The sequence below is a fragment of the Entelurus aequoreus genome, linkage group LG02 (assembly GCF_033978785.1).
Source record: "Entelurus aequoreus isolate RoL-2023_Sb linkage group LG02, RoL_Eaeq_v1.1, whole genome shotgun sequence".
Classification (NCBI taxonomy): domain Eukaryota; kingdom Metazoa; phylum Chordata; class Actinopteri; order Syngnathiformes; family Syngnathidae; genus Entelurus; species Entelurus aequoreus.
In genome coordinates this window covers 45,764,668-45,777,156 of record NC_084732.1, presented here as the reverse complement: position 1 = coordinate 45,777,156, position 12,489 = coordinate 45,764,668, and the positions used below count along the sequence as shown (strand labels likewise).

Here is a 12,489-nt window from a genome sequence, read left to right as displayed (position 1 = left end):
AATTTACAAACAATGGTTTGGAAAGGACCCATCCTGTCCCCTGTGTACAACCCCAGCAACACTCAAGCACATAATGGTTGGCTGTAGAACCAGCCTCACTCAAGGCAGATATACGTGGAGACATAACCAGGTCCTCAGATGTCTAGCTGACAAACTTGAGTGCAGGAGGATATCCATCAACGCCCAACCCATCAACAACCAGGATGTGTGCCGACACCTACAAGCGTTTGTTCGGGAGGGGGAAAAGCTGAAGACAAGACCTTCAAATCCTGATCTAAGCCCATTGAATGCAGCCAGGGACTGGCAGATGCGAGTCGACTTAGATCAGAGGCTAATTTTCCCCCCGGCGATCGCAACGACCACCCTGCGTCCAGACCTCGTCCTATGGTCTGAAACCTGCCATATTGTCTATATCATTGAACTGACAGTTCCGTGGGAGGATGCCATCGAAGAAGCGTATGAACGCAAGAAGCTGCGGTACTCCAACCTTGCAGCTGAGGCACAGGACAGAGGCTGGAGGGTAAGGGTGCGCCCAGTGGAGGTGGGCTGTAGGGGCTTTGTAGCTAGCACAACAGCAAAGCTCCTTAGGGAGGTTGGAGTCAGGGGGCAGGCTCACAGACAGGCCATTAAAGAGCTGGCCAACACAGCAGAGAGGACGAGCCATTGGTTGTGGTTGAGGAGGAGTGACACCAGCTGGGCTGCTAAGGCTAACACCTAATGGGACACACACACCCAGGGATTTGATCACCCTGGGGTGGGCCCTTCCTCAGCAGAGGGTGTCTTGTGGTAAGCCGGGCCGAAACACCCCGTGACGCTGGGGCACACAACTGAAGACGTGTCCCAATGGTGGAAAAGCCTCCCAGCAGTGTCACCTAGCCTCACTTAGGTATGCGGTCAGGTGCAAGCCTGGCTCAGGGAGGAGGACGCCCCTGCCATGCAGATCCCCAGGGATTGTACCAACTAGTCCTTTCAACAAATTACAGTACTCCCAATCACTGCATTGTTAGCCACCTCGTACAGAATGTATTTTACGACTTAAAGAAAAACATGTGTACTTGTCTTAAATAGGGATTGTGAATCATAGGTACAATTCCCCCAAAAAAGTGCAGATCCCCTTTAACTTAAAAAGAGCCCAATATTTGGTCACAAATGCAATTTTATTGGCAGAATGTCATTTGGGAACATTCTTAAAATGTTTTAATTAAATGCACATCATTTGTTTGCTCAAAATTTTGCAACAGTTTTATATGAAGTCCCATCTGGGTCTATTTTGAAGTAAAATTTGTCAGTGAGCACATTAATCAGGCTCTTCATGCTCTTTGCACTGACGTATGAATTGACCTGATCGCTGACCATATAACAATACATACATTTAAGGTACCCATCCGTGGTTAAGGCAAAGGAGCATGTACGATCAAAATAAAATGCGTTATTAATCTGCGTAGATACGTGATTAACGCGATAATTTTTTTGTGATTTGAGTTAGCTTATTTCTTTTAGCCCTAGTATTGATTCATGCACACATGTTAAATGTGTAATTTTAATGTTGATTGTCTATCTGTGTTGGCTCAGCAATGGGGTGGCGACCGAGTGCAGCTGGGATAGGCTCCAGCACCCCACGACCCTGAGAGGGACAAACTGCAGAAAAAGGATGGATGGATGATATGTATTTATTAGAAAAAGGAATGAAAATTATTGTTTATTTAAATTCTAGTCCATAAAATATGAATTTAAGTTATAAATTGTGTTTTATCCAATGACTTGATTAATCAAACTAATCGATAGATTACCCAATAACTAAAATAATCAATAGCTGCAGCCCTAGTGAACCGCATATTAAATTTCATGATTTTTTCCATTTACATTTCATATTTCTCCTCTTCCTAACAATACAAATATTAATGTGTGGAATGTGGTTATTGTAAAACTTTATGTTGTGTCCTGGTGATGGACAGATGCTCAAAATGTTGCGAGTGGCAGTCGGAAATATGCTCACAAGAAAATACCAAGAACATATTTTGAGTGCAAGACTCAATAAGTAGAAGTGGTACAGAAAGTGGTTTCAATGGAGTTGACAGCTTTGTTAGAAAGTAGCTGTGCTGAGATTTGATTGGAAGCAACACTTTGAGTCAGTTAGATGGAATGTCGGGAAACAGGTTTGGGAGTTTTCTGTTTATTTCAGCACAGTAAGTTATGCCCACATGTATTCCATCAACTGCCATTAAAAACTCGATAATAGCAGACAACAATCACTACAGACAGGAAACTAATTGAACCAACATGGTAGGTATGTTACTGTTCTGTCACATTGTTTTACACGCAAACATTTATCCTTTCCTTAATTTTTTTAGGAAACAGGAAATAGGTTACCGCTTATGACAACCAGGACTAACATTTATAGATAAAATATTTGTGAGATCATTGCAATGTAAGAGACTATGTGAAATGTCATCATTTTTGAGCCAATATTAGTTCTCCTTGAGGCATTAAAAACTTAATGCAGTGTTGACAAAACTTGATTACACTCATTTTAATTAGACACAGTAGTGGCATCCAAGTGTGTCAGCGCCTGTATGTGTGCACACACACACATGAATACTTTCACCAACACACACACACACACACACACACACACACACACACACACACACACACACACACACACACACACACACACACACACACACACACACACACACACACACACACACACACACACACACACGATCCTATTTAATGAGATCCAAGAAAACAGCTGCAAAAATCAGTTTTAATTCAAACGGGTGTACATACAGTATATCTAGATCAAAATGTCTGTAATTAATCACTTTATTACAATATTGTTGTATTATGATACACTTGTGAGCTGCATCATACAAAAATGCATTGTACTGTTTTGGATACTGTTAATTGTATGTGTTTATATTCTGTATTTTCCGGACTATAAGCCGCAACTTTTTTCCAAAGCTTTGAACCATGCAGCTCATAAAACGGTGCGGCTAATTTATGGATTTTTAACGGCCATAATGTTTTGTACTCATCAAATAGTTTTCCTATTACACCAACAGAAACACTGAAACGGTGTGTTATTGTTCGTGCTATGGCGCCATCTTTTGGACAGGTTGAAAATGTTCTTACTGTTTTGTGCCTTGAATCGGAAGTGTAACCGTCCATAGCGTTCTGCTCCAAATAATTCTTAATTCATCACTCCAAGCAACATTTGTAAGTTTTTAAATATAACTAAACATTTCATACTTACTAGACCGCCCAATGTGTGATGTCTGTAGGAGTGTTTTTATGCATATTTGTATGTGCTATTGTAAACTAATCAAGCTAGCATTGTTAGCATTAGCGACTATGCTAACACATTTACAAGTGTCTGTGGTAGTATTAATAACTTACAATGGCATTCTTTTTGTATTGTTTCAGTTTCATATATTTACCAAAACGTCACCGTATTTACTGAGTCTGTTAAGCTAAATGGACAGCTAGCTTCCACAGCTAGTGGGTCCATTACGATGACTTCTGTTTTGTTTGAACGGCTAATATATGTAAAAATATATTTTTCTTTTCTGTGTGTACCGTAACCATTGTCACTAAACAGTGCATATATAATAAGCAACTGTAGTTTCCTCTGGAACCTGAAACTGAACAACTCTTCATCAATATGTAGTACTGTCGTTACATTGCCACCATATGTGAATAGACACGTTTCTTCTGCAAGAAGAAAAGGTGACTTGTATTTACATCCTAGTTTCACTGCTGACAGGCCAGTTTTCCTTGTCGCCCTCAATTCCACTGAGTCCTCTGCTGACGAAACCTGCTGTTCATCACTCAAATAAATAATGACATTTTCAAGGGAGTATTGCCACGAACATTCATACACCATTGTGGGAGTAAAGGTGGATGAAGTGCCCAGCCCAATAACACAATGGCAATGACTATGATTGCGTGTTTGTTTGCCGTTCTGTCCTCTATCGATCAGTGTTGATGAGCTACTAAACTCTCCAGGAAGTTAAATTATTATTACAACAAAGCTGTGGCAGTGGAAGAAATGAAGTAACTGTAATAGAGATGGGCTAAAGGGAACATTTCTTATAATAATACAGAACTGAACCCTTGTGCACATAAAGTTCAGCACCAGCGCTTCACTGGCCCACTTCCCACACTCGGTCATCTGTGCTAAAACCGCAAACCACTGACCTCAGTGTTGTGTGACAGGACTGCAGTCTCCATTTAACACTCTGGACTCAAACCCTCAACACAAGATTAGGTTAATTTGTTAGGGAGGCATTGTTTGTATGTACTAGAATAGAATACCATGATCTAATATTGATATTAGCTACATGAGAGTGAAATATACATTATATTCACAATGTTTACTTTTAAATAAAGTTTGTTCTTCTCTTCTTCAAAGAGTTAATAATCTATCACGCTTGGTAAAATGCCCTTAAAGATTACCCAGCAATCACTGAGGGATTAGAACTAACAGCAGTCACATTATAAACCCTTTAATAGTGTGGCTTGATATTTGCGGTTTTGAAAGCCAACAAAGCAAGTTGCAATTTAACGGTTCACAAATATACATGTACAAATATTTTGTACAGTTGTATGACTAACTCACTTTCCCTATCCATTAACTTTTCCTCTCCCCTCAGTTTGACTCAGGTCTTCTTGTGTATTCAAAGTGTTTGTCTAAAGTTGCACATTAACTGACTTTGTGCAGTCTTTGAAGCACAGTGTTGTGAAGCGTTAAACCAGGGGTGTCAAATGTACGGCTCGCGGTCCCCGAGATGAGTTTGCTAAGTATAAAAATGAGCTGCAATTCATCACGAAAAGAAACTGCTGTTCTAAATAAATCCACTGGGTGTCGCCATAGCAATTCTGTTGGCAAGCAAACAGTTTTAGGCGGGTCCAAACAAGTATGCCAAACAAGAGGTACACAATGCGCGTGGCTGCGGATCCTCCACCCAAACATAAATGAAACGTAAACCCTGTGGAAATAAATCCTCCACTTTGAACACATTGTACATTGGCACTCTCATAGCCACAAAATGTCTGTGTCAAAAAAAAAAAAAAGTGGACGCATAGTGTAACTCAACCGTTTTGAATTAGGTCTGTGTATGTCGCAACGATCCGTTTTTCGTTTGGAAAAGAAAAATTATTTAACGTAAAAATCAACTTCCCCGTTTTTTGGCTTGATAATAAAACAAAAACTGAAAACTAGGGATGTCCGATAATATCGGACTGCCGATATTATCGGCCGATAAATGCCTTAAAATGTAATATCGGAAATTATCTGTATCGGTTTCAAAATTATCGGTATCGGTTTCAAAAAGTAACATTTCTGACTTTTTAAAACGCCGCTGTGTACACGACGGACGTAGGAAGAAGTACAAAGTGCCAATAAACATTTGCGTGCCGGCCCAATCACATAATATCTACGGCTTTTCACACACACAAGTGAATGCATGCATACTTGGTCAACAGCCATACAGGTCACACTGAGGGTAGCCGTATAAACAACTTTAACACTGTTACAAATATCCGCCACACTGTGAACCCACACCAAACAAGAATGACAAACACATTTCGGGAAAACTTCCGCACCGTAACACAACATAAACACAACAGAACAAATACCCAGAACCCCTTGCAGCACTAACTCTTCCGGGACGCTACAATATACACCCCCCGCTACCCCCTACACCCCCCACCTCAACCCTGCCCCTCCCCCAACCCGCCCACCTCAACCTCCTCATGCTCTCTCAGGGAGAGCATGTCCCAAATTCCAAGCTGCTGTTTTGAGGCATGTTAAAAAAAATAATGCACTTTGTGACTTCAATAATAAATATGGCAGTGCCATGTTGGCATTTTTTTCCATAACTTGAGTTGATTTATTTTGGAAAACCTTTTTACATTGTTTAATGCATCCGGCGGGGCATCACAATAAAATTAGACATAATGTGTTAATTCCACGACTGTATATATCGGTATCGGTTGATATCGGAATCGGTAATTAAGAGTTGGACAATATCGGAATATCGGCAAAAAAGCCATTATCGGACATCTCTACTGAAAACGGATCGTTATTTTGTATCAGTTATCCAAATGTATTAATGTGTTTGAAAATCAAAAATGGGAATTTTAAACAATGAGTGGAAAACTCTTTTCCCCATGTGTGTAGACAGATGAGTGGATTGCACATGCGCAGTGTCTCTTTTTAGATCCTCATCCGTGTGTGACCCGGAACAGTGATAGAAGAGGACAAAGAACAGTGTTGGTATCAGGGAAACAATTTTGTCGCAGTCAAGAGTTCCCTTCTATTTTTTTAATGTGTAGAGATATGGAAAGTGACACATTTTATTGGTTCTCTATCGAGCAGCCAAACGTCACTCTTCTTCTGTTGTTGTTCCGGGTCACTCACAGACGAGAATATGGAAAGAGACACTGAGAATAGAGAAATACATTTTAAATAGATAATAAACAGGGCAAATTTATTTTGATGGTAAATAATTTTTCTATTTTAAATGAAAAATGGATGGCCGCAACGTACACGGACCGTATATGATACCGAGAATAGTTTTTATTATTTATTATGGATTTAGTGTTTTGTTCAATCACAGATAGAATGTAACTTAAAGTTTAATGGCTTTGTAGATACACGTATCAAAGTATATGATAATTTTTTTCTTTTTTGTGTTTTGGAAACTGCAAAAATCTTAAAGTGTTTTGTCAAAAGGATTATTTGTGATGTGTACATTTTTTAGAATGTGCTTGTTCTAATTTTGGCCAAGGTAAATCACAGAAAACAATCTAAAGTTGTCTTTATTTTTAAGTTATCAAGCCATGATTTTACCAGTCCAGCCCACATGGAAACAGATTTTCCATCATGCGGCCCTTGAGCTAAAATGAGTTTGACACCCCTGTGTTAAATCATGTGGTCGCTCCAACTAATTGGACCTCCAGCATGACAACAAATATTAAACTTCCCTCATTCTGGCTGTAAAATGCCATATATAGGTAATATCAAAATTAACTTACATCTATACAGTATCATACACACAAGTTATTGTAACACGTCCAGTATAAAAGACTCACTAGTGGCTGTTTTAGGCTTTTTTTTTTCTAAACGATTACAAGCTGTTTCCAGTTTTCTCATTTCCTGTTGGCACTCAGTGAAAAGCTGTTTAGCCCAAAGCAGGGAGCTTTGAAACACATAATACCCTAAATTTTTGCAGCAGCTGCAACAACATGCTAACCGATTGCACTTTGCAAATAGAGCCACCGTAATACTGTCGGTCTGCAGCACATCCATGAGCAAGAACATTTTTCTTTTTATTGTCTTTTTCCTTCCATGCACTGAGACTACGCTTCTTGCACGTCATTACTTTATCTCCGATCACTTAAATCATCTTTCATTCACAAATAGCGACACAGTACACGTCACTGAGGTGGACGTACTTATTTGGACTATAAGTAAAGCTATCAGCCAGAGGTGGAGGAGCTCTATATGAATGAGGCTGGGTGAGTTTGAGGAAACACAAGAGAAGTAGGATACATTATTATTTTCATCTAATCTTGCAATGCACATAACACTAACGTGTGGCATGCAGAGACATAAATGCTGATAAAGGCAGGTTTTTTTTAATGCAGCTTTGTATCGATCGGAGAATGTGCAGATGTACCCAATGTGGTGACCGGGTGAATAATGGTATCAATGTGAGAAAAAAAAAATAGAGGTGATATTTGTTTTCATATATTAAAACAGTGTACATTAAGAATAAACGATTAATCGACATCGAATTGACATAGAGGTTTTAATTAGTGCGATAAATAACCGCTAGAGGCAGAGGTTTTTTTTCTTTCCCCCCCCCCCCCCCCCCCCCCCCGCATTTGAGTGACAGACATGATGGCCAGTCAGAATTGTTTAGCCTTGCGTCCCTTGCCTCCTGGCCAATCAAAAGTGTTTAAGGGAACAGAAAATTTGTGCGCGCTATAGTGCAGGCAGCCAGTACGCTTATAACATACACCACTTGCTCCTTGGAAAAAGTTTTAATGGTAACTAGGTCTGGACCGATTGTCAATAAGTCAAAAATGAAAATGAAGTCGAAATACTTTGCCGGAATTACAAACTGCTATGTCCGTGTGTGTTTGTTTTCTTAGGCAAAGATGGAGAAATAGAACGATGTCTCACTCTCTGCATTGCTCTCAGCACCTCAGCGCATTTATTTAACAGTAGAGTCGATTGTCTTAATTTTTGTCTTGGTGGGCGGAAAGCAAGACGGCTTGCTTACACATACAGGAAGCATGACAGACAGAGCCTCGCTCCTCCGCTACTCGCGACTCACTAGTGAGATGTTTTGTAAAATAAGAAAAATTAAAAGGAAAAAAATATGATTACAAAGCCAAATGTACCGTTATTTCAGCTTCAACTTGGATGGGCAGTATGACCCTATCAACACGGACGAACGAGCGATGCCTTGATCACGTGATAAAAAACAAAAAAAGACAACCTGACGTTTTTTCAACTTGGAAGAAATGCACTTTACGATGTTCAATATTTAAGTTAAAGGCCTACTGAAATGAGATTTTCTTATTTAAACGGGGATAGCAGGTCCATTCTATGTGTCATACTTGATCATTTCGCGATATTGCCATATTTTTGCTGAAAGGATTTAGTAGAGAACATTGACGATAAAGTTCACAACTTTTGGTCGCTGATAAAAAAGCCTTGCCTGTACCGGAAGTAGCGTGACGTCACAGGTTGTGGAGCTCCTCACATCTGCACATTGTTTACAATCATGGCCACCAGCAGCGAGAGCGATTCGGACCGAGAAAGCGACGATTACCCCATTAATTTGAGCGAGGATGAAAGATTCGTGGATGAGGAAAATGAAAGTGAAGGACTAGAGGGCAGTGGAAGCGATTCAGATAGGGAAGATGCTGTGAGAGGCGGGTGGGACCTGATATTCAGCTGGGAATGACTAAAACAGTAAATAAACACAAGACATATATATACTCTATTAGCCACAACACAACCAGGCTTATATTTAATATGCCACAAATTAATCCCGCATATCAAACACCTTCCCCCTCCCGTCCATATAACCCGCCAATACAAATCAAACACCCGCACAACACACTCAATCCCACAGCCCAAAGTACCGCTCACCTCCGCAAAGTTCACACAGCACATATATTTCCCCAAAGTTACGTACGTGACATGCACATAGCGGCACGCACGTACGAGCAAGCGATCAAATGTTTGGAAGCCGCAGCTGCGTACTCACGGTAGCGCGTATCCAACTCAAAGTCCTCCTGGTAAGAGTCTCTGTTGTCCCAGTTCTCCACAGGCCAATGGTAAAGCTTGACTATCATATTTCGGGAATGTAAACAATGAAACACCGGCTACGTGTTTGTGTTGCTGCAGCCGGCCGCTAATACAACGCTTCCCACCTACAGCTTTCTTCTTTGCTGTCTTCATTGTTCATTAAACAAATTGCAAAAGATTCACCAACACAGATGTCCAGAATACTGTGGAATTTTGCGATGAAAACAGATGACTTAATAGCTGGCCATAATGCTGTCCCAAAATGTCCGCTACAATCCGTGACGTCACGCGCAAACGTCATCGTACCGAGACGTTTTCAGCAGGACATTTCGCGGGAAATTTAAAATTGCACTTTACTAATCTAACCCGGCCGTATTGGCATGTGTTGCAATGTTAAGATTTCATCATTGATGTATAAACTATCAGACTGCGTGGTCGGTAGTAGTGGGTTTCAGTAGGCCTTTAAATTTTTGTTTACAGAATTTAGTCATTTTTATTTTTTGTTTGTTTATTTCTTTAGGCTGACTAAAAGTTATTTACCTTCCAATTATTGTACAATGATGAACAATTCTACAGTAATTAGTAGGGATGTCCGATAATGGCTTTTTTGCCGATATCCGATATTGTCCAACTCTTAATTACCGATACCGATATCAACCGATACCGATATATACAGTCGTGGAATTAACACATTATTATGCCTAATTTAGACAACAAGGTATGGTGAAGATAAGGTCCTTTTTTTAAAAAATGATTTAATAAAATAAGATAAATAAATAAAAAAACATTTTCTTGAATAAAAAAGAAAGTAAAACAATATAAAAACCAGTTACATAGAAACTAGTAATTAATGAAAATGAGTAAAATTAACTGTTAAAGGTTAGTACTATTAGTGGACCAGCAGCACGCACAATCATGTGTGCTTACGGACTGTATCCCTTGCAGACTGTATTGATATATATCTATATATAATGTAGGAACCAGAATATTAATAACAGAAAGAAACAACCCTTTTGTGTGAATGAGTGTAAATGGGGGAGGGAGGTTTTTTGGGTTGATGCAATAATTGTAAGTGAATCTTGTGTTTTTTATGTCGATTTAATTTAATTTATAAAAAAATAAATTAAAAAAATACCGATAAAAAAAAAACATACCGATAATTTCCAATATTACATTTTAAAACATTTATCGGCCGATATTATCGGACATCTCTAGTAATTAGTAATAAAAGCGTATATCCCTCTTTCATATAAAGTCTACCGTTCTTAAATCCAAAGTTTTACTTTTTCTAGTATCGATAAAATCGATCGATTCCCTTTCAAAACGATCTTGGGTCGATACCTATCTTCAAAAGGCAAACTTGCCGAGCACAGGTTCTAGTTGTCAGCAAGTGATTAGCACTGTAGTTGTTAGCTAGCGGTTGGCATGCTAGTTGTCAGCTAGCGAGTGGTGCGCTAGTTGTCAGCTAGGGAGTAGCGCGCTATTTGCCAGTTAACAATCAGCACGCTAGTTGCCAGCTAGCGATTGGCGTGCTTGTTGTCAGCTAGCAATTAACATACAAGTTGTCAGCTGTTAAATATTGTTACTATTGTACAATAAGAATTTACCTTTTACGACAAGTTTAATATAAAATACAATCATCATTTTATACAAGATATATACAGTATAAGTAGGGGGTCCCTGCTCCTTCTTTCCATCAATTGGGGGTCCTTGACCTGGATAATGTTAAAGAGCTGTGCTTTAATGTTTATTTTCCATGAATGTATTGATTTGCAAGCAGTGCGATTATGGCAAAAGGGACTTGGCAAGGTGATCATATTTGTTGGCTGAGTGTGATCAGATATAGGCCAGTTCTTCGCGCTTCAGACTCTTGTTAGCCAAGGATGGAACGCCCTCAACCCAAAGCTTAAATGTGAAAACAACACATATTGCTATGATGTCAGATTCTAATTAATTATAACAGGACAGCAAAAATAAAAACATTTAACAAAAAAAATGGGTGTTTTTTGGTGGTTTAAGCTTCAAAAAGGGAGCATAGTAAAATAAACACAAATATGTAGTCCAATGCCTTGTTTCACACGACCAACACTTGGCTGCAGGAAAGTGATCTGTGCTACTCCTTTTCAGATTCAGCTACTCCAGTGTCGCCAACAAATAAATATCAGGGCTTTTCAAAGCTGTTGATATGCCCTCATGCACCAAAATCTTATTTTTTGCTAAGTTGTCTGTGAAGCACTTTGAGTCTGCCTTGTGTATGAAAAGCGCTATACAAATAAAGTTGCCTTGCCTTGCCTTGCCTAAGTCTATCAACATGCAGAAAGTACTTCCACTGTTTTCTTCCCCTTCCTCTCTACTGCCACCTGCTTAATAATCAGCTCCTAAAGCAATGCTGGGAATTATAGCACTATCATCAAACACCCAGACTGGAGCCGGCGTCCTTTACTTTCAGGCCCAAGTGGAGTAGGGAAAGGGCTACTCCTCTCTGGGCTGAGCAAGTTTGATGATCAGACAGGGAAACTTCCGTTCACACCCTCTAACAGATGACTCAAGAGGCAGGCAAAGATACGGCCAAGGACGGAGCTGGATGGGAACTGAGCTGAATCTAGCAAGATGGATAATATAGGTCGTATTCAACCACATAGTTACTGTGCAGCAAACAGAATGCCAACTATCTGAGTACACAAGGGGGATCTTACCACTAAAAGCAGATACAAGCAAAAAAACAAACTCTGCAATGGAATCTACCACTATATGTTATCAAAAAAAAGATTTGTCGAGTGATCTCAAGGATTATCCGTTGGTCACGTTCCCAGACATGCCGAACTATCCAGTTTTCTACGTCATTTTACACGGCAAAACAGATGAAAACTTGGAAAAGCATGGAGGCTTACAACTTCTTTGTGTGTGACTGGGTCAAGGAAATTGCTATCAAGACTCTCCCGAATAAACCATGCATTGCTTTTGCTTGGGTAACGTTGTATTTCATGATTTAACTTCGCGTTTACAGCCATGTTTGTCGCAGTTTTGTTGTTGCAAGCGCCATTACGAGTACACATGGTTTTACCCGTCTTTATCAAAATATAACTATAGATGTCAACATTGTGTATGTGCTGAAAGCTTCATTTATGATTGTTGCCTTTGGTAAAAGCTTAACT

At 39.7% G+C, this 12,489-nt stretch overlaps 1 protein-coding gene across 1 annotated transcript in view; it reads right to left on the bottom strand.

Annotated features, from left to right (window-relative positions):
- cgnl1 (cingulin-like 1) overlaps window positions 1–12,489 on the bottom strand; it is a 90,371-nt gene that overhangs the window by 26,183 nt on the left and 51,699 nt on the right. The gene's annotated exons all lie outside the window — the stretch shown is intronic.